We start from the raw sequence: 27,420 nt of genomic DNA on the forward strand, positions 1-27,420 counted from the left end.
AAAATAGGAACTAATCATAATCTAGGACACACACACAACTATGAAACAAACTCTTTCCACTAATACATATTCTCCATTAATTTCCCTAAACATTTCAAACTTAATCTTCCTAATGGGCTTAGTAATAATATCTGCTGCATTATCACAAGTATTACAATATTCAATAAGAATTTCTTCAGATTGAACCTTCTCTTTAACAAAATGAAACTAAGTATCAATATGTTTTGTGTTTTTGTGAAACACATGGTTGTTCGGTAGTTTGATTGAACTTTGGTTGTCACATCTCAATAGTGTAATTCTCCAAGGTCTTTCATTTCAAAAACTTATGACATGTGCACTTTGATTTCTCTAGTCAATTCATCATCATTTCCAATGATAATTAGATCATCTACATATAAAGAAATCAAAACAATTTTCCCCTTTTCATCAAACACACTACACAAATTTGGGTCTTTTTTTTCCCTCTTTTAACTATGCTGCAAGAAAAATGAGTCATTTTTTCATACCATGATCTCGATGCCTGTTTTAATCCATATAATTCCTTCTTTAATTTGCAGACTAAATGCTCGTGCCCCTCTTTGATAAACCCTTCAGGTTGTTTCAAATAAACCTCTTCTTCCAATTCTCCATTTAGAAAGAATGATTTCACATCTAGCTGGTGTAGACTCCAATGATGTTTTGTAGCTAAAGCTATTAACATTCTAATAGTGTTCAACTTAGCTACAGTAGCAAAGGTCTCCTCATAATCAATTCCTTCTTTTTGTGAGTAACCTTTAGCTACCAACCTAGCTTCATATTTTTCTACACTACCTCTAAATTTAGGTTTATATAACCATTTTCAACCTATAGCTTTTTTCCCTTCTCTTAGTTCAACAAAATCCTAGGTTTTGTTCTTAATTATTGACTCATATTCTTCTTTCATGGCTGCCCTCCATTCATGATACTTACTTACTTAATTATAATTTGAGGATTCAACCACATTTAATGTACTAGTTATAAGAGCACGATCTCTATATCTTGCTAGTAATTGAGTATGCCTACCTGATCTCCTTAGTGGCAGACTTGCCTCAAATCTGTCTTGCTCACTCCTTAGTGGACTTGGCTTGACAATTAGATAAATAAAATAAATATAAATATTAAATAATAAAATATTATTTAGGTTAAATAGTCATTAAATTAAGTGAAAAAGCATGTCTAAAAGACATGTCCATTCACAAAAGGTCGCCTGCTGGGTTATAAAAGTAGGGTCCTCATTGTACATTCAAATCATCTTATTGTAGGTTTTAACCCCGTACAGAAATTACCTGCATACGAATTCTAAAACACATAAAATAAACAATGCGAGAGCATAACACATAAAACACATATACACAAAGATTTTCCCTTGGATCCCAAAACTATGACTACTAGCTTGATTTTTCATTATGTTCCTTTCAATGTTATAATACATATTTATACATGTCGAAGCATCCAATACCATGGACCGAAAACCATCGCGTCCAATACCATGGACCGAAAACCATCGCGTCCAAATACCATGGACTGAAAAACCATCACGTCCAAAAAGACATGTGCAAAAATTATGCACAAAACCATAGGTGGGTCCGCCCAACCTAACAAGTGGGGTTACAGGTACACCTCAAACCCCCTCTGACACCCCCCCCCCCCACTACACAATCGACACAACGAAGGGGGTGCTCCGCCCCCCTCTAACCCCCCGATTAACTATGTGGGCTAGTCGTGGAAAGAATATAACACAACCCAACATTCTCCCACTTGTTGTTTTCTTTCCACAAGGGGCCACAAGAGAGCTTAGTCATTTATCCAGCCCTACAACGCCCATTGTTTATCTACACCAAGAGAACTTCTCAGAGCTCACAGATTTTGTCAATGCATTTGTAGTATTCTTCAAAGTGTCCACCTTTACTAGCAACACCTTTTTTTCTTCTATCATATCCCTCACAAAGTGATACTGAACATCAATGTGCTTTGTCTTTGAATGATATGCAGGGTTCTTTGCCAAGAAAATTGCACTTTGGCTATCATAGTCTATCCTTATAGCTTCTTGTATTAACCCCATACTTGAACACAATCTCTGCAACCAAACTACTTCCTTGTTTGCATGAATGGCTGCCATGTATTCTACCTCTGTAGTTGAAAGTGCCACTACAGATTGTTTCTTACTCATCCAACTGACTACACCTCCAAATAGATTAAACACATACCCACTTGTAGATCTTCTCTGATCCAGATCTCCAGCCCAGTCCACATCAACAAAGCCATGAATATCCAACACTCTATCCAATCGTGGTCTTCCTTGGTAACACAAACCATAATCACTAGTGCCACGCAAATACCTGAAAACCCGCTTCACTGTTGTCCAATGCTCCTTCCTTGGTTTTGACATAAACCTGCTCAATAATCCCACTGCATGTGCAATGTATGGTCTAGTACAGACCATTGCATACATCAGGCTACCGACTGCACTTGCATATGGAACACGGGACATGTCCTCTTCCTCTTCTTGTGTTTTGGGACACTGTTCAACAGATAACCTCACACCTATAGGAATAGGAACCTTCACCGGTTTACTATCCTCCATATTAAACCTCTGTAGTATTGTCTCGACATACTTCCTCTGGTTTAACCAAAGTTTCCTATTTTCCCGATCTCTTTTAATTTCCATGCCCAAAATATAGTTTGCAGCACCAAGATCTTTCATGTCGAATTTGGAGGACAATTGGGTCTTCAAATCCTGGATAATTTCTTTGTCATTCCAACCAGCAACATATCATCCACATACAAGACCAGATAAATAACACGATCACCAATTAATTTAAAATACACACAGTGAACTGCTTTGCTTCTGGTGAAGCCAAGTCCCCGTATAAATGTATCAAATTTCTAATACCACATCCTTGGTGACTGTTTTAACCCATACAGAGACTTCTTTAACTTGCATATTAGTTCTTTATTACCCTTCACCGCAAAGCCTTCAGGTTGCTTCATGTAGATCTCCTCTTCTAGATCCCCGTGAAGAAATGTTGTCTTCACATCCATCTGTTCTACCTCAAAATCAAAAGCAGCAGCAACAGATAAAAGTAATCTAATAGAAGTTACCTTGGCAACAGGAGAAAAAATATCACCAAAATCAATTCCCGACACCTCGGAATAACCTTTTGCTACCAACCGAGCTTTGTATTTCTCCACTTTTCCTTCTGTATTTGTCTTATTTTTGAACACCCATTTGCTGCCAATGGGTTTCCTTCCAGCCGGCAACTCCACCAGATCCCAAGCCTCATTTTTGTGCAAAGATGCCATTTCATTAATCATGGCCTCTTTCCAGAGTTTTCCATCCTCTGAATCCACTGCTTCCTTCACAATTCTAGGATAATTATCAGTAACAGACAAAGAAAAATTTGAACAGAAAGCAGATGGACTATACCTTTCTGGCTGCCTTCTTTCCCGAAGCGATCTTCTCACAGCCGGAGTTTGTGGCTCTTCATCTTTTAATTCCTCCTCTGCTGTAGAGTTTGATTCTTCCTCCTTTAGCTCAAACTCTATCTTCTCAGGTTCCTTTGGTTGGACTTCATGTTTAATAACATATTTCACCTCTCTGAACACCATATCTCGGCTGTACACAACCTTCCTTGTTTCTGAGTTCCAAAGCTTATAACCCTTTAAACCATCCTTATACCCAATAAAGATGCACTTTTCGGATTTACTATCCAACTTGGTTCTTTTCTCCTTTGGAACATGTACATATGCATCACATCCAAATACCCTTAGATGTGAAAGAGAGGGTTTCTTACTAGTCCATACCTCTTGTGGAGTCTTATCCTCTAATGCTGATGAAGGTGACCTGTTGACCAGGTAACATGCAGTATCCACCGCCTTTGCCCAAAATTTCTATCCTAACCCAGCACCACTGAGCATGCTTCTTGCCCTTTCCATTAACGTCTTGTTCATTATTTCTGCAACTCCATTTTTTTGAGGTGTATATGGAGTAGTCTTCTGCCGTGATATACCACACTTCTTACAGAATTCTTCAAATTCCTTGCTGCAAAACTCTCCACCATTATCTGTCCTCAACACCTTTATCTTCTTCTCTATTTGGTTTTCCACCAAAGCCTTAAATTCTTTAAACCTATCAAAGACTTTAGATTTCTTCTTAAGGAAATATATCCATGTATTCCTTGAGAAGTCATCTATAAATGATACATAGTACACAAACTTACCGAGTGATGGAACCTTCACAGGTCCAAACACATCACTATGCACAAGCTCTAATATCTATTTCACCCTCTTACCACCAGAGGGGAAACTCACCTGATTCTGCTTCCCATATACACAATTTTCATAGAAATCAAAATCCGGAGAGCTATTACTCATACCTTCTACCATACCTTTACCATGAAGTATTCGAAGGCCCTTCTCTCCAATATGTCTAAGCCTTTGATGCCACAACATGGTCTTCTCTCCAGAGACCACTAGATTTTCTACTCTATTTTCAGGAACCATAGAACTATTGCACCCATCAATAACAGTGCTACCTTGAAACTTGTACAGAGTTCCAATCCAAACTCCCTGCATCAATACCAGTGCTCCCTGAACCATTTTGTAGTTATCCTTCTCGAACACTGTTTTTACACCTACATCATCCAGCTTGCTTACAGAAATGAGATTTCTGGCTAATGCAGGAATATGTAGAACACCTGGAAGCGTTGTAACCCTTCCACCTTGCAACTTCAACTTTACTTTTCCGCAACCAATGATTCTAGCCTTCATGTCATCCCCTAAGAACACATCACCACCATCATATTTCTCATACTCGCAGAACCACTCTCTATGGCGAGTGAAGTGAAAGGATGCACTTGAGTCAATCAACCATGCCTCATGATATACATGTGTACTTGAAGAAGCCAAGTACACATCCCCACATTCATCTGAGGTGGTTTTCGCCTTTGTAGAAGGAGCCTCATCAGATCCATTTCCTTTGTTAGGAGCTTTAGATTTACAATCCCTTTTAAAGTGGCCTTCCTTTCTGCATTTCCACCACACCACCTTTATAGGTTTTCCTCGAGATTTAGATCTCCCACTCGATGACTTATTTTTGTTTCTGTTCTGGGACCATCCTGGTACAGATAAGGCATCACCATTCTGGCTCTCCATATTTTTCCATCTCATCTCCTCCGTTAGAAAGGCTGAGACTATTTCATCAAACTGCAAGGCAGTTGCATTACTACCTATTGCAATAACCAAACTATCCCACGAATCTGGTAGAGAACACAACAAACTGATGCACTTATCTTCATCTGAAATTTTAATATCAACAGATGCTAACTGACTTACCACAATATTAAATGCGTTTAAATGCTCTATCACCGAGTCCCCATCTTTCATTCTCAAGTTATACAGCTTTTTCTGCAGGAACAGTTTATTCACCAGAGACTTATATTGGTACAAAGTCCCTAACTTGTCCCACAAAGCCTTCACTGTAGCTTCCCCTGATACATTCAGCAATACTGAATCTGAGACACATAATCATATTGTGCTCTTTGCCTTCTGATCCAACTTCTTCCATTCTTCATCGGACACTCCCAATGGTTTAGTACTTGGATCTACCGCGATCCACTGATCTTTATCCACCAACAGATCCTCCATCTTGAGTTTGCACAACTCAAAACTCTGACCATTAAATTTCTCAATCTCTATCTTTCCACTGCTCGTCATCTTCTTTCACCACCAGAATCAATCTCGCAGATCTCCCACCGAACAGAGTCTACCACAGGCCCGAGCGAAACCCCTCAGCAAAAAAGGCGTCCCCTTGAAGCCAAATCTACTCTGATACCAAATGTAGGTTTTAACCCCATACAGAAATTACCTACATACGAATTCTAAAACACAGAAAATAAACAATGAGAGAGCATAACACATAAAACACATATATACAGAGATTTTCCCCTAGATCTTAAAACCGGGACTACCAGCTTGGTTTTTCATTATGTTCCTTTCAATGTTATAATACATATTTATACATACCGAAGCATCCAATACCATGGACCGAAAACCATCGCGTCCAAATACCATGGACTGAAAAACCATCACGTCCAAAAAACATGTGCGAAAATCATGCAAAAAATCATAGGTGGGTCCACCCAACCTAACATAGGGTCCAAAACCAAAAGTGGGGTTACGGGTACACCTCAAACCCCCTGTGACCTCCCCCCCCCCCCGCTACACAATCGGCGCAACGAAGGGAATGCTCCGCGCCCCCTCTAACCCCCTAGTTAACTATGTGGGCTAGTCGTGGAAAGAATATAACACAACCCAACACTTATATCATCTTATACAATTATATATATATATATATATATATATATATATATATATATATAATAAATTATTATTAAATACGTGTATGTATTTTTAACAATTAAGCCTACAAGCTATCAGTTTTCTTGCTTCAACCATAGTTTTTATGCTACAGTGGTATTGGAGCCATGGCACACAATATAATCATGCGGGCCCTTGAACGTAGTTCTTCGCACAATGTGCCATTACATTCACATCTTGATTACATTGAAAAACTTAGTATTCAAGAAGCATTACAACATTTAGAAAAATCATTTGCAGAAATTAGTCGAAAGGAAAATGATCAAGATGAAGATAATGATTCTAATGTAGCTAATATAGATCAAGAAGATTATAATGTTGAAGATCCAGATGAAGATGAAGATGAAGATGAATCAATCTCTATCTCTCTGGCCGAGCCCAGTAGCTAGCATAAAAGTGGTTATTTAGAGCAGCTTATAGAGGACGCAAATCAAAAGTGCGATGGAGCTCGATCTGTCACAGAAATTGAAGAAGTTATGGTTGGAGACGATTCATACATTTTCCGTTAGGAGCCTCGATGAAATCGTCCAAGAGATCATGAGTCAACGACAATGAAGTGTAAACACAGACATAGTGATAGCCCCCCACCTATGCACAGCAGCAGATTTGTGGGTAACAATGATGATCTATCGATGCCGACACTGACTGCGATCAATCTGCGAGGGGCTATTACGCCGGAACAATATAATTTGCTCAGGTGGGAGAAAGATATTGAAGAGAGGAATAAGCCATTGACTGAGGATGCAGAACAAAGGGTATATGTAGGTGGAGGAGTTGATGAAGTTGACAACTCATGGAACGAGGAGGATGAATATCTACTCACAATGGACATATTCCCCCCACCTTCCCTTTTCATCATTGGCGACCTCGAAGCCAAACATAATAAAAGGGATAGATACCATGACATCATTGAAGAAGACACCACAATTGAACCCATCGATGCCAGCATTCACGATGTTGATGTCATTGATGATGACATCATCGATGCTCAGGATGAGGATCTTGGCGTTGATAACGTCGACAACCTTGGAATCTCATTTAAATTCATCTTTAACAACAACTTTGAAATTGAATTATTTCCTCCTTTTGTCGAGGAGTTGGAGGAGGAGGCAGTGGATGCGATCGATCCCGAGGATCTGCTAAACACTGATAGAATGGTGCACGGATGGCTATCGCCCATGTTCCCGATCCCTAGAATAAGAGAATAAGAAGCAGTTCGCTGCGTGTACTGCCAGCATTCGATTGAAGAGGCCACTGAAGCCACTCACTTGCCATACTGCTCCGACATTTTTCCATAGAGATTGTACTGTAGAGTGGCTCACGCTGCGCATTCGTGGCTCCCAGAATCATCTCTGTCCCACTTGTCGTTGCTCAGTCTACACTTCCTCACCTTGCGCTCAAAAATTTCATTCTGTTTCCATCACCGGCGAAGGCAGAGAGGTATGTGTTGGACAGTTCCAGGAAGGGCGGCGTTTATTTCTTGGCCATCCACTTCCCGACTGTATTTCTCATACATGGAATGTGGCCCAATCTTTTGCCGCATGTGTCTAGATTGTTGAAATGATTTTTTTTTCAGCATTAAAATACGTTCCTCATTCTGTAGAGAATAGGTTCAATACTCTACCAGGTTTTTGGGAGTAGTTACCATCAAATGTTGTGACTTTCCGGGGTTGACGTTTCCAATATATATAATAACTATATATCATATATAGTAATATTTCAAAAACAAATTAAATCATTCATATGATTAAATTAAAATATATATATATATATATATATATATATATAAAAAAAAATTATAGAGTTTAAAAAATATATATATAGAGTTATTTAAAAAAAAAAAATCGAAAGAAATATTACTAGTTAGCTATAAGACAAGAGGATGGTCATGTTACATACATCTAGATGACATACACTAAATGAAGAAAACCACCAGCGTTAAAGCTTTGAGGACAAAGCTTCCAAAGGGAGAGGCTATGTTATGAATATAATTCATAACAATTAGATAAATAAAATAAATATAAATATAAAATAATTAAATATTATTTACGTTAAATAGTCATTAAATTAAGTGAAAAGGCATGTCTAAAAGACATGCCCATTCACAAAAGGTTGCCTGTTCTAGTATAAAAGCAGGGTCCTCATTGTACATTCAAATCATCTTATATCATCTTATACAATTTTATACATATTAATAAATTACTATTATTAAATACCTGTGTGTACTTTTACATTCAAGTCTACAATCTACCAGTCTTTGTGCTTTAGCATAGTTTTTATGCTACAATCACCTAATTATTCTTTTTGTTGTTGCTGTTGCACATGGATGTCTTTAATTTCCTCATTGTTTTCCTCAATCAGCAAAGGAACATGCCACTCCTCATAGCCTTTGTCTCTATTTCCTTCTTCAACCTACTCATGAAATATAACATCTCTAATCACAAACACCTTGCAATTAGATGGATTAAATAGTTTGTATGTTTTAAACTCAGAACAATACCCTACAAATATGTATTTGATGGCCTTAGCATCAAAGTTCTTCCTATCCTCCTTAGGAATATGAGCAAAAGATTTCGAACCAAATACTAATAAATGACTAACTGTAGGCTTAAAACCATATAAAACCTCGAATGGAGTCTTAAGATCAAGGCTCTTTGTTGGACTCATATTCTTAAACAAAATGCAATATTAATAGCTTCTACCCAAAATCCATTAGATATGTTCTTACCTTTCAGCATGTCGCATGCTGTTAAAATTGGCAACCAGGGAAAAACTTCATGTGGGTCATCTTATTCATGGCTGATAATATTTTTATTAGATTCTTCTCGTCGAGAGGTGTAGGATTGATATAAATATCATCTGATTCCGATAAGTATTCATGGAGATATGAATTTATTTTGATTATGGAATTATTATCAAGCCGACCTACAACTCATGTAGGCTCAGAAGCCCAACAGTTGCATCTATTCACCCACCAACGTTGTGTATAAATATAAGAGGAATTTTCCTCATTTGGACTCACTCATCTCATCACATCTCTCTCTCTCTACTGCGCAGATATGAGTCTCTTCTCTACTGCGCTGAAATGAGTCTCTCTCTCTCACACATGTGAAGCCGGAAGCTGTTGAATTTGAAGCTGCAACTGCAGAAGTAAAGATTGACTTGCGTGGCCTAGAAGATCTCCTCTTTGGTACTGCACTATAGGTTCATCTGAACCTCCTTTGAAAGCCGCAAATTTTTGTGGTGGAATGAAGTCAATCCGACGAACGGTTTGCAAGATATCGACTGCCCTAGTTTGAAGCCAGAAACTGCTGAAACTGAAGCTGCAACTGCAGAAGTAAATATTGACTTGTGTGGCCTAGAAGATCTCCTCTTTGGTACTGCGCTGTAGGTTCATCTGAACCTCCTTTGAAATCCGCAACTTTTGGTGGTGGAATGAAGTCAATCCGACGAACGGTTTGCAAGATATCGACTGCCCTAGTTTGAAGCCGAAACTGCTGAAACTGAAGCTGCAACTGCAGAAGTAAAGATTGACTTGCGTGGCCTAGAAGATCTCCTCATCTGAACTGCGCTGTAGGTTCATCTGAACCTCCTCTAGAAGCCGAAACTTTTGGTGGTGGAATGAAGTCAATCCGACTGTCGGTTTGTGAGATATGGTCTGCCCTAGTTTGATAATGAAGCCGCTAATGTTGATGCTACTAATATAGGGTTTGCTACTGCTGATATGGATCAGATTTATTGTACTATTTCTCTCTGTTGAATTATTGAAGATAAAAGAAGATTTGATCAAAGGGTTTCCCCACACATTGTGGGGTTTGTCCCTGGCTAGCCGCCACATCTTGTGTCTCTTGTCTTGGCTTGTTTTCTGTCGATCGTTTAATGTTCTATCTGCACTTTACTTTATGTACATGTGATTGCTAATCGGTGGAATATAATAAGAAAAAGAAGTAAATTGTTATAAGCATAGAACATACCATAATTTAACATGGTATAAGAGCTGAGGTGAAGACAAAGCCCGAGCAAGAGCAAGAGCAATCATCGAAGAGAAGATTGGCAAGGCTATCCTAAAAGAACTATGGGGTCCTCAACACTCTTTCCTGCCGAAAACAAGCTTCGTGAGAAAGTTGACTATCACGGATGGAAGATGTCTATTGATCTAACCCTTGAAGATCAAGGAGTGCTGGACCATGTAAGAGGCAATATTGTTGAGCCTTCATCAAATGCATCTGCTACTGCCTGGAACAAATGGAAAAATGGAGAAGTCAAAACAAAGAAGATCATCCAGGACTCTATCGACAAGCGCTTGGTGGCCTACATCTCTGATCTAGACACCTCCAAGGAAATCTACGGCAGACTGGTGAGTTTATTTAAAGTTAATGATGCAAATCAAGTTTTGTTTCTTAGAAATAAGTTGAGGGAAATCAAGAAGAGTAAGGATGAAAGTATGCAAGCATACTTCTTAAGAATCACCGAGATCAAGAACGATCTCCTATCCATTGGGGAAACTATTACTGACAGAGAAATGGCACTCACAACTCTTGGAGGATTACCATCCGAATGGTACGTGTTGAAGACTACTCTTCTGAACTATAATGTAATTCCTGGTTTCGAGGAATTAATGGCTAGATGCATTCAAGAAGAAACAAGGGAAGAAGTGCAAGAAATGCCCATGCCTAAAGGTCCTCTTGCTGCCTTTTCTTCTCATGCAAAGAGAAGAAAGGACTCACACTAGGACGATGATCAAAATCCCTCTGATGGCAAATCAAAGGAATGACAAATTCAACAGCAAAGGTAAGAGGAGAGCTGGAGATCGAGGAAGAGGACAACCATTCAAGAAGGCTAGAAAGTCCAAGATGTATTAAATGCACCTGATCTCAAAAAGAACCTGGTATCCATCTCGGCAATGGAAGACAAAGGCTATAAGGTAACCTTCAGCAATGGCAAGGTATGTATATGGAAAAATAATGTTAAAGATGCCTTTACTCTTGGGTTTAGTGTTGATTCATTATATCAGGTTGATGGAAGTCCGTTAGGTGTCATGTCTTGTGACACAACTCTTTAGTCCGAACTTTGGCATCAGAGGTTTTCCCACATTCATTACAAAGCTCTACCCAATGTAAGACAGATGGTAACAGGGATGCCTGAATTCCAAGTAGAGAAAGAAGGTGTATGTCCGGGATGTGCCAAAGGAAATCTCAGAAGGGGACCATTCCCCTCAAGCCAAAGCAAGACCTCTGATATATTACAGTTGGTTCACTCAAGCATACCTGAGGTTGGCATTAAGAGGGAGACTACTACACCACATACTCTTGAGCAGAATGGTGTGGTGGGAAGGAAGAACCGCACGATGATGGAAGCTGTCTGGGCCATGCTACATGATCAAAGAATTCTGATGTTTCTATGGGCTGAAACTACAATCACCGTCGTATATGTACAAAATTGGTGCCCTCATCAAGCATTGGGTTCCAAGACTCTTGAAGAAAAGTTCACCGCAAGGTGAACAATCTTCTGACTTTGAGGAGCTCTCAAGAAGCCGACACCAGGGAACCGAAAGAAAAGGATGATGAATCAATGCCTGATGTAGAATAACCCATGGATCTGATTGATTCTCATCCACATGAGCCTTCCTCTTCTAGGAAGAGGCCTTCGTGGCTTAGGGGGATACTTGATGATTCTGAAGGACATGCTGCACCCTGAGGAACCTTCCGTCAAATTAAGAAACTTAACAGGTATCAGGGATACCTGACCATCATGAGCACGATCATACAAAAGGAGCCTTCATCATTCTCAGATGTCGTCAAGCATTAACTATGGAAGGGTGCTATGACCATAGAATATGAGTCTATTATGGAGAATGATGTTTGGGAAGTAGTTCCTAGACCCTGGACAAGACAATTGTTACTTCAAAATGGCTTTACAAGATAAAGCATGCAGCAAATGGAAGTATGGAAAAGTATAAGGTTCATTTTGTTGCTCGTGGTTTATCCCAGAAGGAAGGTATAGACTATGATATTTGCACCTGTTGCCAGATATACGACCATCCGCTCGATCATAGCCCTTGCCGCTTCACAAGGATGGAACCAACATCAGATGGATGTCAAGACTGCGTTCTTGCATGGCTCGATCAAAGAAGAGGTCTACGTGGAGCAACCCAAAGGATTTGAGATTTATGATCGAAAATCTCATGTATGCAGGTTGAAGAAAGCTCTCTATGGGCTAAAGCAAGCACCCCGAGCATGGTATGAGAGGATCGATAGCTACTTGATGAAGCTGGGATTCACTAGGAGTGAAGCCGATCCTAACCTTTACTTTAAGGTTGAAGATGACAAGCCTCTCATACTGGTATTGTATGTGGATGACCTCTTTCTAACAGGTGCAGACCCTCTCATTCACAAATGTAAGAGGGAGCTGGCCTCTGAATTTGAAATGAAAGACCTAGGACTGATGCACTACTTCCTAGGACTTGAAGTATGGCAGAAGCCAAGGGAAATTTTCCTATCTCAAGGGAAATATGTGGTAAAGATATTGGAAAGATTTGGTATGATGGACTGCAAGCTTGTGACTACCTCGAGGATCTTAACTTTTAGAAGTTATATGGTAGTGATGTCGGACCAGATTTGGGAAATGCCTCTGAGTTTCATAAACTCATTCGCATTGATGTTCTCGGTGAACCTCCGTTCGAACATATTTTTTGCAGTTAGCATTGTGAGCTCATATTTGGTTGAGCCTCACTGGATTGATGCCAGGAATCTTCTGAGATGTCTTCAGGACACAATCTCTCATGGATTAAGATACACTGCTGGAGATGTGAGACTACTTGGATATACTGATGTTGATTGGGCAGGCAGTGTGGTGGACCATAAGAGCACTTCGGGTGCTGTTTCACCTTGGGATCTGCTTCGATATCCTGGATGAGCAGGAAGCAGAAGTTGGTGGCTTTGAGCACCGCCGAAGCAGGATATATTGTTGCTAGCATAACCTCGTGTGAGGTAGTCTGGTTGCGAAAGCTCTTCAGTGAGCTGTTTGGATTTACATTGGATACCACTGTGATTCTCTATAACAACCAGAGGTGGGATTCGATTATTGAGGAATCCCGTATTCGTCGATTGCTCCAGCAGATAGACATCATCTTGGATATGGTAAGTTGATGAGCAAGGAGGCTCCATCACATTAAGATGATGTACAAGTTGATACACCTTGTCAAAGACCCGAGGAAAGATCTAATCTGTGATTTTCCCAAACGACTTGGAGTTGGTAAGAAACCCTTGTACAAGGGTCCTGCATGTTACATACATTGAGCTCTGGGAGCTCTGAGGGCTTGCAGTTATTACTGGAGCAACATACGACCACAGGGTGACTCACCCTCCCCTGGTGGTGCACACTGGAACAAGATGATTCGCTCTCTTGTGGGACAATATGATTCGCTCTCTTGTGGAACAGGATGATTCGCTCTCCTGTGTAGCAGGATGATTAGTTCTCCTGTGAGGCCTGGATTGATGTGTTCTCCATGGCGATTGTAGCACGATTGATGTGTTCTCCTGTGAGGCCTGGATTGATGTGTTCTCCATGGCGGCCTGGATTGATGTGTTCTCCATGGAAATTGTAGCAGGATTGATGTGTTCTCCTGTGAGGCTTGGATTGATGTGTTCTCCATGGCAATTGTAGCAGGACTGATGTGTTCTCCTGTGAGGACAGGATTGATTAGTTCTCTTGTCCAGGCATCCTACCCATGCAGTCTGGGACTCATGGGAAGTACCTCTCATCTGATCAATGAGCAGGGAAATGAAGTTAGGAACCATAGTAGTACCGATGGACGCATCGTTGTAAGTACCGTACTCCCTACGCTAGGATGACCTCCATTGATCTAGGATCAATGATACTAGTCTGGGACCAGTGGTAGGAGTTGTACCATACTATGACGCTGACTTCAGGTCGGTTGAGACTGGTCTGGGATCAGTGGTACATACTCTGAGACTGACTTTGAGTCAGTGGAGGATGATATTGGTCTGGGACCATTGGAGTTGTACTCACTATGATGCTGACTTTGGGTTCGTTGAGACTGGTCTGGGACCAGTGGTACATACTCTGAGACTGACTTTGAGTCAGTATGATACATCCTCGATCATTTCTTCTTCTTCATAATTCGGACAAAAGCAGAGCAGAACAGAACAATGCAAGAGCAGAGCAGAACAGAGCAAAACAGTACATATCAGTGCAGGACAGAACAAGTCAAAGCAGAACAGGCAAAATAGAGCAGAGCAGGGCAAGAGTCAGGCTGTACAAGGCAGTGCATTTGATGGATGAATAGTAACGACCGATAGACAGATTGCAGATGAAGTTCTCCATGGTTGAGAGGGAGTGTTAAAATTGGCAACCAGGGAAAAACTTCATGTGGGTCATCTTATTCATGGCTAATAATATTTTTATTAGATTCTTCTCGTCGAGAGGTGTAGGATTGATATAAAGATCATCCGATTCCGATAAGTATTCATGGAGATATGAATTTATTTTGATTATGGAATTATTATCAAGCCGACCTACAACTCATGTAGGCTCAGAAGCCCAACAGTCGCATCTATTCACCCACCAACGTTGTGTATAAATATAAGAGGTATTTTCCTCATTTGGACTCACTCATCTCATCACATCTCTCTCACTCTACTGCGCAGATATGAGTCTCTTCTCTACTGCGCTGAAATGAGTCTCTCTCTCTCACACATGTGAAGCCGGAAGCTGTTGAATTTGAAGCTGCAACTGCAGAAGTAAAGATTGACTTGCGTGTCCTAGAAGATCTCCTCTTTGGTACTACGCTGTAGGTTCATCTGAACCTCCTTTGAAAGCCGCAACTTTTTGTGGTGGAATGAAGTCAATCCGACGAACGGTTTGAAAGATATCGAATGCCCTAGTTTGAAGCCAGAAACTGTTGAAACTGAAGCTGCAACTGCAGAAGTAAAGATTGACTTGCGTGGCCTAGAAGATATCCTCTTTGGTACTGCGTTGTAGGTTCATCTGAACCTCCTTTGAAAGCCACAACTTTTGGTGGTGGAATGAAGTCAATCCGACAAACGGTTTGCAAGATATCGACTGCCCTAGTTTGAAGACGAAACTGCTGAAACTGAAGCTGCAACTGCAGAAGTAAAGATTGACTTGCGTGTACTAGAAGATCTCCTCATATGAACTACGTTTTAGGTTCATCTGAACCTCCTCTGGAAGCCAAAACTTTTGGTGGTGGAATGAAGTCAATCCGACTGTCGGTTTGTGAGATATGGTCTGCCCTAGTTTGATAATGAAGCCGCTAATGTTGATGCTACTGATCTAGGGTTTGCTACTGCTGATATGAATCAGATTTATTGTACGATTTCTCTCTGCTGAATTATTGAAGATAAAAGAAGATTTGATCAAAGGGTTTCCCCACACATTGTGGGGTTTGTCCCTGGCTAGCCGCCACATCTTGTGTCTCTTGTCTTGGCTTGTTTTCTGTCAATCGTTTAATGTTCTATCTGCACTTTACTTTATGTACATGTGATTGCTAATCGGTGGAATATAATAAGAAAAAGAAGTAAATTGTTATAAGCATATAACATACCATAATTTAACACGTGCACACTCCACCAAAGTTTTGTTCTTCCTCTCTGCAACCCCGGTTTGTTGTAGAGTGTGGGGTATTGTAAACTGTTGAATTATTCCATGATCCCTGCAATATTTGATGAAGTTTCCCATCTTGTATTCTCCCCATTGATCTGAACGGAGAATTTTGATGACCTTCCCTGTCTATTTTTCAATCATACTTCTAAACTCTTTAAAATATTCAAATGTGTGACTTTTCTTACTTAGAAAATATACCCAGGTATATCTTGTGCAATCATCAACAAATAATAAAAGATAATATGCACCTCCTAATGATCTTTTTTGCATTGGTTCACATGTGTCAATGTCCACAAGCTCGAGGATATCTCTCTTTCTTCTATTTAAACTTGAGGGAAATTCATCCATGTGCATCTTTCCAAGTGCACATCATTCACAGTCAACATGTGCATTTTTTAAAACATGGAGTCCATTGACCATACCTTGCTTTTGTAGTAGCAATAAGTCAGTGTTATAGCACCATTTACCACCCTTGTTATTTGTGATGCTTGGTTTATGGCCTAGGGAAACCCCTCCTTCCAGACTTGGTCCAAATATATTAAAAACAATGTTTTATTCCCTGTACGCTACTTTGCCCTCAGATAAAAGCGTGTACACACGGATCAATCAATACCCAACCCGTGTATATGTGTTAAAACACTTAAAAAAATAAATTTCCTTAATTATAGGCGGATTTCACTGGTTTTACTTGTTGATTACCTCATGTTGCCCGTGGTGCAACTGTTTCCCAACTAAAAAACTAATTGGGAGAAGTATAAATAGACTTCTATGGGAACGCCTTAAGGAGGAGAAGAGATAGAGTTATTATACTGAGATTATCCCTGACTGAGTTTGATGAATCCCTGTGCCTCATGCACTTCTCCAAGCTTCAGGAAACCCTTGTTTCCTTGATTATAGATATTCTCCCTCTTGCTTGAGATATCATGGTGTTGGTTATGGAAGAAGATTGTTGAAGGCTGGGATAGGAGGAATCCGAAGGACAGTTTCGCTTGGAGACAAAAGAAGAAGACTCAGGTGAATTGTCTTCATGTTATTTATAGCTTACTGCAATAAGAGAAATGCTATCTTGGTTTCGAAATTAACTTTGTTTATGCATCAAATTGTGTTGTAATCTATGTATGAACGTTGTTTTGATGGATGATCAGTCATATTCTTATATGATATAAAGTCAATTTCGTGAATATTCTTTATTGCTATACTGCTCTGTATGTTCAAATTGAATGATTTTCAAGTTTGAAGAACATCGGGAGTTGCAAAGGGTTTGAACCCTGCAGGAACTACTGAAACGAAGGAAAACCGGGTAAGTTCACTCTTACGTAGTTTGATTATATAAGCATTTTGCCTGAGATGTATGAGTGTTTCTTGTTGTAGTTTTCTTCGCCTCTGTTGGGGTTCTAACCCAAAGCCCTAGGGTAATTATTCCCGAAACAAAATTGGAAACTCTGCTGGGAATAACAATCTTGTTATTCCTAGTTTGGGTTGTTTAGTGTCACTTAGGGCTCAGTCTATGGGTTGCTTGTTGTTATAGTCTTATTTGGTCTACTAGAGTCTCAGACCTTAAGTCTAATATTTTTGATCTTCCTTTGTCTTCTATTTTTCTTACAAAGCTTTGTATACACTTTTTACTCTGTTTACAGTCGCGTACACACGCTTGTTTCTATGAAGTGAACCCACGTATACATGAGTTTCCTATATCAGAAGCACGTGTACACGCCTGTGTACTTGAACACAGTCGCGTATACCAATTTTTTCATTGTTTTTTCAAATCTCTCTACCTAGATAGATTTGTTGCCTGGTCTTTTTAGTCTCTATGTGGTTAATTTCTGTCTGAAGAATTTCATTATTCTGCAAGCTTACTGTTTCGAAGTCTCTTCCTCATTGAAAATATATGCCTTAAGTTTGCTTTTTGAGCGAGTTTGTAATTGGTGTTTTGGTACACAAGACTTTGTTCAGAAGTTCTTGGTTGTTCTAGTCCTCAAGAATAGGAGATTGTTTTCAGTTTTTGTATCAAGCTTAGGTTTTGGATCTACTTGCTTTGCTTTCCTTCATTTTGTGGCCTTATAGCTTTTCTTTCTTTTTTAAAGTCTTTTTGACGAATTTGAAAGTATTTATTTCCTGGCTTCTTAGTCAGTTTGTCAAGCTCCTTTCTACTGTTTGGGTCGTTTAGTACAAGTTGAAGCCTTTTTTTGTTCAAGTTTTCATTCATCTTCGAGTTTGTAACTTGCAAAGAATCTTTGTGCTTTCTTTTCGATCTTTGAGTTTGAGTAGCGTTTTGGGTGATTTAAAAAAGTTGTTTTGGTTGTTTCTTGAAAAAGAAAAGATCTCAAAAAACTTTGTTTGTGTTTTCTTTTGCCAAGTTTGATTTTGGTTTCTTTTGGTTTTTGAAAGTGAACTGCGATCTGTTATGATTTGTCCTTCTTGTTTGGAGAGAATTTTGTGTTCAAAATTTGTATCCTCTTCAATACTTAAGTTGGCTCATTGATAGTTATAAACAATTGCTTTGGCTGTTTAGAGTGATTTAGGGTTTTTCATCTCCATTGTATCTTTCATTATGGTAGTTTACATTGTTAAAGCATTAGTAGTGTTTTAGTTTTGGGTGTGTGAAGTATGTTTCAAGAAAAGAAAAGAAAAAGTATTTTTCTTTATAGAAGTCTCGTAGAACCCATATAGAGATCTCTTTTCATTGAAGAACAAATGATTGCATTCATTTAGTTAGTTTGATTTCTTTTGCGTCAAACACCAGTGGTTTCACTTCCATCTATACCATTGACTTAAAGGACAGCCATTAAAATCAAGCGCTTCATTAAAATAAATTAGAACTTTTGTATTTTCATTAGAATACACCAACAAGTTTAGGTTTATTAGGGCCTTGGATTAGGCGAGAGGAGAGTTAACTCTCCAAGGCCGCTCAAAATCACAAAACATAGAAGTTTGATTAATGAGCGAAATCCAATAGCTTTAGGGAGACTGAGAAAGCCCCGTAACTGGGAGTAAAGCATGAGGGTTAGTGAAGATAAGAACAAGAGATACCCCCTCTCTTACTTGTCGGATTCTACCTCGTGACTATTCCACCCGACTTCTCATACGAGTTGGTGACCATAGTTGCCTATCCTAGGGACCACACAAGTGGCTACGGAGGGGAATCCTATGGCACTTGAGGTTGACATTGCATCACGTTCAGCAATATTTCTGGAGGGCACCCTTGCAAAGCTTGGGGGCTTGCACTGACAAAGGTTATTGTTTGGAGGTCAGCGTAACTACCTCTGATACCTTTGCTAGTAGGCTTGGGTCGTAAGTACCCCAGTCTATTTTTAGAAGGCCCTTATTATTAACTTTCTCGTATTTTGGTGTCTGGTCCTAATCACCCAAAGTGGAAATACTTGAGAGTTGTTTGATTGCTGATACCTTTAGGGACATTTAAGTGAGTGTTATTTGCTCCTAGTCATCCTAGCTTTATAATTTCTTGAGTCTTTAAGTAGATCTTTTAAATAATTCAAAGTGGCTGACCAACCATCTCGATGGTCCAGGAGACTTCGTGGGCTAACCTATGAGTCTGAAGCCTTCTCCTAGAAGGTGTAGGAGCGATTCTGCCAGTGGTTTTCAACCAGTGGCAACAGGTGCATTGGAGATTGATCCTTCGCTTGGGGGCATTAGTTCACAAGATAGACCTTGCACCAGTACAAAGTTAGAGAGGAACACACTAGTTCTTTCTCGAGTACTCTTCTAGTCGGAACATAATATCGAAGTTGAAGAGATTTAAGAGTCGGTTGCGACTCCAAATTCTCCTCTTTCTCCTGATCATCCTGACATTTTGTTATACATTGGAACTCCGAATCGTAGGCTTTTGAGCTGAGGTTTACATACATTTATTCCTTCGATGACCACTGCTGGTGTTAGAGCCTATATTTTCCTCAAGCTGAAAAGACAAGGTTCTAGGTCCACATCAAACCACGCTCAGCCTCATAGCTAGCCCTACGAGGACAGGAGAGGGCTCTCTCCGGGTCAATCTCGGCAAAAGACAAGCGACGGGGCTCGAGATGACTGAAATAAAAGCTAATTTTAGGCTAGGTATGAAGTGCAAAGGATTTGATTTAAGTTTTTGGGGGTTTTATGCTAGAAACAGGGAAAGGCAAATTGGGCTCGGGGATGAGGCACAGTTTCTGCAGAGTTCTAATTTGGGCAAGGAAGGAAATCGTTTTGATGCTTTAAATTGAGTGAATTGGATAGATCAGACTGGTGAGGAGCTAAGGAGAGCAATAAAGTCTCAAGAATTCTCCTTAAACAGATGAAAACATGGAAATTTAAACAAATTCAAAGGTAGAGCATAACAGTTAATGGATTCCACCTTAATCAATCATTTGTTCAAATTCAGAAGAAAAGAAAGGAAAATGATACACATAACACTAATAAACTTACAGTTACTCAAAGAAGCACACCATCAAAACATAAAGCCACATGGATCCAAAACAATGCTACAAAACCCTGGTCTTTTGTTAGCCAAAAATGCAGAGATAGAATGTACAATGATATGCCAAAGCAATACCTAGTGTCCAACCCAGAAAATGACTTAGAAATTACATGATATAGACTAGCCCAACCCATTCCTTTGCCTCTAGGGTTCGAGCTCATCATTCTAGCAGCTGTTTCAACCAATTCTAAACAAAGCACTAAAATCTAGGCAATCAAAACAACTTGCCTCTGTAAGGTAGGAAACTGATTCATTCATTAAATTTTCACTTTTTGGTGAATGAATCCTCTAGAACAAGTAAATAAGTGCCAAAATTACATCATGTTTATCCAATTACATCAAAATATATCAAAAAATACATCACAAAGCAAAACTAGTCAAACTGGCCGAATTTCTGAGCTGGAAGGTGAAAAATTGAGCAAAAATCCTCTGTGTGTCGTGCCAATTTCTCTGTGCGTCGCGCCACTTTGATGCTAAGTTTGAGGCACTTACGGAAGTCCAAATTGAGCCCAAGTGTGTTTGTTGGAAATCCCTGCCTGTCTAATTTCCAACCCAAGTGGAATTTTTGAATTTGGTGCCCATTTGCCCCTCCAAAACTTCAATCTCCCAAGACTGCTTCCTGTGTGTCAAAATAGGGGCAGAGAGGTCATTTTTTGAGTGTTTTTGACCTCCTGGTGACTCAAAACTTGCCCAAACATCTTGGCCATGCACCAGCAGTCATGATTTTTCATGCCAAATCCAAAAATATAAATTGTAGTTGGAGCTCCCTAGCAAAAGCGCGCGCCAGGTGGCGCGGCGCACAGGGAGAAAAACCCTGTTTTTTGTGCAAAAAATTTCCGAATTGTCAAAAAAGCCCCAAATTTCTTGAAATTTGGGCTGGATCTTCTTCATTAAGTGTTATGCTGAGCTAAAGAGGCTTTGGCCAATATCTAAAGATGATCAAGCTCCCTTTGCCTCTTTTTCTTCCTCATTGCCTTCCTCAATTTTTCCTTTAAATTCCTGATTCGTGCCTTGCAGACCTTGTTCCATGCCATGTAGTGGAAAGCCATGTGTCTCAGCAATGCATGGTATTTTTCGGCCTTGTCCAATAGCCTCTCTAAGTGCATGTTAACTCTCTCGAGATTAGCCTCCCGATCCTCATTAATCTCTTGCTCCAATGACGTGAGCTCAATTCTTCTCCTTTGTGCAGCTTGGCGATCCTCGCGGATGTTCTGTAGCTCCATGATTGCTTGCTGATCCTAAAGCTATTTGTTCCTCTACTCCAAGTACTTCATGGTCCACTTAGCTCCCTCCAAGTAAAGGGATAAGGCTTGGATCTCTGTTTGCTACTCCTGGATGATCTCCCTAAGCTTGGCACTTTGTGGGCCTGTATCTGTATCATCATCATGAATGAGAATGAAGTCGGCCTCTCTTTCACCTGAAGGCCCCTCATCCTGCATTGGCCTCTTACCTTTGTCCTGTACCTGTGATATTGATGGAGGAAGTGAGGCCCCTTCCACCCCGGGTGGAGATAACACTCGCTTTTCCGCTGCAAACAAATGTCTGGTGCCTCTCTGATATGTGATGAATACCAGCATACTAGCGGTCTCACGACACTCATACTGATGAGAAGGTCTACCTTCATGCTTAACCTCTGATAATCCCTGTGAAGCTCTGAAGAAATCACGAGAGATGAAATCATCCCAAGTGATGCCCTGTACTCCAAGCTGATGAACCACCAAAATCATAATAAGAGCAAAATGATAGAGACTGTTAAGTTGCTACTGAGGGGTTTTATGCTGCACAAGGGTGGCCATCCTCTCTATGTTCCGGCAAATGAAATATGGAATGTTAATCATCCGTACCTTGGTGAAATGCATGAGCAACCTGATGTGATAAGCATAGAGACGAGAGAACCGTCCCTCACAGCTAAAATATTTCATGATCAATTTCATTAGTGGAGCATTCATATTTCAGATATCGGAATGGGAACACTCTCTTGAGCTGCCTCAAGAAACCGGTTTTAATGTATGGCTCATAATGCTGCCGGTCAATCTTCTGCTTCTTGTGCCATGGTTCTCCAATGTTCGGTATGATGGTTGCTAATGAGACAGATTCTGGTGTAAGCGTGAAGGTGACACCAGCTAAGATAGCTTGATCTCCATGTAAGTGCAGCACAAAAAGACGAGCCAGTTCATGATGAAATTGAACACTAGCCACCTTTCGACGAAAATCATAGCATGACTGATGCTGAAAACAAAACATGGCAAGAGGGCAGGACTACAATTCTGTAAGGGTGGTCAGTTCTTCTCTAACATGTCTTCCACCTTTATGAGGCCTCCGAGATGCCTGTTCTTCCAAGGGTGAGTCACTTTGGGTTTCCACTTCATAATCCGATGAATGCTCAGATGCCATGACTGCGGTTTTTCAAACTGCCTTGGAGAAAAAGATACTGTTGTATGAAAACTGTTTAAACTGCTCTTTTTAGTGACGTATTCAAATTCTGCCACCAAGGGGAAAAATGCAACAAGGGACTGTTAGGAGGGGGGGGGGGGGGGAAGATGAAGAGTTTAGGGAATATTAGGATACATTTTTTTTACGGAAATGTAGGAGGGTTTTGGGAAGTTTATCCAAGGTAGGGTTTGGGGTTTTTTCATTTGTAAAGGTGTGGAAGGGAATTGGGAATAGGAGTTTAGTAATTTTTAGGGATAGGGAAGAATAAAATTCAGGAGAAATGGAATAAGGGAGAAGGGAATGATGGAAAGAAGGGAAAAATGGGATGGAGGGGGAACCTTGGTAACAAAACAATGAATTTGCAACCCTAACAGCAATTAGCTTGAGGAATTTTAGAGGTGGGGTTTGAGAGTTTTTATTTCAACCAATAGCAGCTGTAAACCACCATCACATTGGCAAAAAAATGGATGAAACATTAAGATGGTGGTCCTACTTGGCAAATCCAAACGATTAAATGGCAATTTGGCAAAGTTTCAAACGTTTTCCAGCTTTCAGGTGTATGTGCCGCGCTGCATACCCAATGCATCGCGCCGTCCGAGTGCATCACACCTATTTAGAATTACACTGGACAATTTCTCCCAGTGCACCATGCCTCTCCAGTGAGCCACGCCACCTGTTCTATGCGCCGCGCCCGCCAAGTTTCCTCCAACTTCACCCAAACTTGCACTTGCTCACCCAATTGCTTTGAACTGTTACCTCTTTACTCTTGGCATTCAAAATGACCTTGACCCTCATGGAGAAATCTTTATAAAGACATGGAGACATGGTTTTGATTTTTGATTCTCCAAAACCCATTTTTATAATGTTTGACATTGGCACTTTTTCACACTTTAATACAACTCTTTTTTTCACACTTCCTTTTTGATTTTTCACTGAAATGAATTTTTTTTTTTGGCAATTTTTGCAGGGACAACTAACATGGAATTTGGCAAAGGAGACCAGGGCTGCGCCTGAAGATTTGGAAAACTGAAAACTTTGAAAATTATTACAAATGGACAAAATGTTTGACTTTTCTTCAAAACAGAGTTTTGAAGTACAGTCATAATCCATCCATATGATGATGAAAATATTTGAATGACAACTTTGTAAGAACCTCCCTCTGGCCTGCTGACTTTATTGGACATTGTGAAGACACATTTTGTGAAACCCTAGACCTAGTGACTGAAAATAACTCTTGCTAATCAAAAGACATGAAAACTTGATTTTGATGAATAGACCTGAGCCAGTAGTGCAAAGCAAGAGGGGGATGAATGACAAAGCCCTTCCGACAGATTTTATGGCATGCTCCTAACGGAATGCATCTGAATGGAGTGAGACACCTAAAAATGAAATGCAAAAACAGTTTTGATCTCTGACATAGGGATGACTGGACCGACTCTAACATTGGCTCCAATGGGGATGGTAGCTCCTTGGAGGTGCCAAGAACGGTAGATCTCTGGAAGAACTAGATAGTGCCTTCGTCCATTGGGCTATGGAGTCATTATTTCGACAAACAACACAAGACTCTGACTCAATTTATTTGACTGAAACTTGACACAAAATGACTCGATGATTAAACTGAAATGACTAAAAAACTAACTTGACAAACTGAACTCAAAACTGAAATCTTTCTTCAGAATTATAACCTTCACTTCGGGCCCTAGACTGAAGAAAAGATCACAACACACACTTGCAATGAAACTGAGATAAAATGGTATTTACAATGACAATGAAAACAGCAGAAATAACTCAGAAATGATACCGCTTGAGCAGCCGACCATTGGCCGGCCCTCCTGGACAATCTTCCCCGTTCATCTCCTTCAAAAGAAAGGCATTCTGACCCCGATATGCTGCAATCTTAAAAGGACCTTTCTAGAGATTTTCAAACTTACCGTGCTTGCCCTTTTCCTCATTCCTTGCATCCCACTTTAACACCACATCATCCAACTGAAATGTGTCTGCCTTTGCTTCTCTGTCATAAATCTTTTTAATTCTCTCCTACAACTTGAATGTGTTTTGAAAAACATCTTCCCATGTCTGCTGCAAGTGAATCATTTGATTTAGTCTTCTCTACATTGGGTCATCTTCATTACCAGCCTCCTGAAGAAGTTTGACTACCGGAGCTGCAAGAGAGGTAGGGAACACTGTATCAACTCCATAAACTAGCTCAAAGGGGGACATACCAATGGATTTCTTCTAACTCACTCGATCTGCCCAAAGTGCATGGACCAACTTCTTATGCCAACTCTTCTTGTTGATTTATAGCATCTTCTTAATGATATTAACCAAAGATTTGTTGGAAGACTCCTCCAATCCATTGCCTTGTGGATGATAGGCGGTTGAGTGCCCCAAAGTAATGTGATATTTATTACAAAACTCAACCATCCTTTTTGGCTTAAAAACTGCTGCATTATCAGTGATTAACTTGGGCAACCAAAACGAGACAAAATATTATTCTCAAGGAATGAAATTATTACCGCATCCATAGCTTGCCTAGTGGGAATTGCTTCGATCCACTTCGTGAAATAATCTATCGCCGTGAGGATCCATCGATGCTGACCTAAAGAAGCGGGATGAATTTCACCAATGAAATCCAACCCCCATTGCTGAAAAGGGGCATTCACCTCAATGGGCTTGAGCGGCAAAGGCTGTAATTTCTGCTTTCCTTCAAAAATCTGGCAGTTATGACAGCTCTTGACAGTTTTGAACACATCAGCAAACAATGTCGGCCAATAGTATCCAGCCCTCAAAATTTTATTTGTCATTTTTTTCCAAAAAAGGTGACCGCCACAATCTCCTTTATGGAAATCCTCCATAACCTGCTTCGCTTCTTCTTCCACCAAACAATTTAACAAAACGCCACCAGGATCTTTCCAATAAAGTGCAGAATTCAAAATACAAAACTTAGCAGCCTTTAATTTAAGAGTTCTAGCTTTGTTTCCAGCCATACCAGGCAGCGCGGACAAATTCTGAAGTACATATATGATATCTAAATACCATGGAGAAAGAAAAGAGATTTCAGCTACCTGAATGGATGAACTTTCCCCATTTTCATCGAACATAGCAGCAATCAGATTTATGTCTAAGACGTGCAGATTTGATTCAGCCATTAACTTTGCCAAACCCTGTCCTTTAACAAGCTTCGTGGGCCTTATCTCTACATCATACTCCAGCAAAGCTGCAATCCACTTTCCATGTCTTCCTTCAAGATCTGTTTGGACCAAAACATCTTTGACAGCAGTGTTAGGAACATAAGCTAAAATACGAGAATGTAGAATATACATGCAGAAATCTTTCAGTGATTTTACAAGTGCGAGGGCTTGCTTCTCAATAATGTTGTATTTCAAAGCAACATCTCTTATAGTCCAGCTAAAGAAAGCAATGGGTCTTTCATGCTCATATTTTTTCTGCATTAATACAGCTGCCATAGTATGCTCCGAAGCAAATGAAAACAATATAAAATCCTGAGTATAATCCGGGCTGATTAGAACCAGGGCTGAAGAAAGAGCCAATTTTACTAAATTGAAAGATTTTACAGCCTCTTCCGTCCACGTCACTTGGCTGTCCTTCTTAAGCATGTTTGTAATCTCCCTTAGATGTTTAGCAAGATTAGGAACAAAGCGGCACAGAAAATTCATCTTACCATTAAACGATTGAATCTCCTTCTTATTCTGGGGTGGGTCAATTTGTTGAATTGCTTCCACATGTGCTGGATCAATATGGATGCCATCCTTTGAGATAATGTGCCCAAGTAGTTTGCCTTCATCCATGGCAAACAAGCTCTTTTTAGGATTCAACTACACACCATATTTTCTGCACTTTTGAAAGACAACTTTTAAATGATACAAGTGTTCTTCATCTAATTTGGAAAACACGGTTAAATCATCAAGGTATACAACCAAGAAGACATCCTTCTCATTTGCGAAAGCCAAGTCCATTGCCCGCTGAAAGTGGCACACGCGTTCTTCAAGCCGAAAGGCATTTTAGCGTAATGAAAAGTCCCCCACGGAGTGGTGAACGCTGTTTTGTCTCGGTCATCTTCATGGACTAAAATCTGGTTATATCCGGAATAACCATCGAGTAGTGACATACGAGATGCTCCAACTACTCGCTGAAGTATGTGATCCATTTTTGGTAGCGGATAATTATCCTTCAATGAAACTTTGTTGAGATTTCGAAAATCAATGCACAAATGAATCTCACCTGTCTTCTTTCGTATGGGCACCAAATTAGATATCCAATCAGAAAAATGGATGGGAACAATGATTCCTGATTTTTACAAGCGATTGATCTCCTTCTCAATTGATGGCAGCAATTTTGGATTAAGCCTTCTTAACTTCTATTTGAAAGGTTTCTGATTAGGCTTAATAGGAATTGTGTGCTGAATTATATTAGTGTCATATGTTTTCAAATCAGAATAGTCCCAAGCAAACACATCG

This window comes from Pinus tabuliformis, chromosome Q, assembly GCF_031772625.1.
Source record: "Pinus tabuliformis cultivar Carrire ecotype Pingquan chromosome Q, CPIR1, whole genome shotgun sequence".
Taxonomy (NCBI): Eukaryota; Viridiplantae; Streptophyta; class Pinopsida; order Pinales; family Pinaceae; genus Pinus; species Pinus tabuliformis.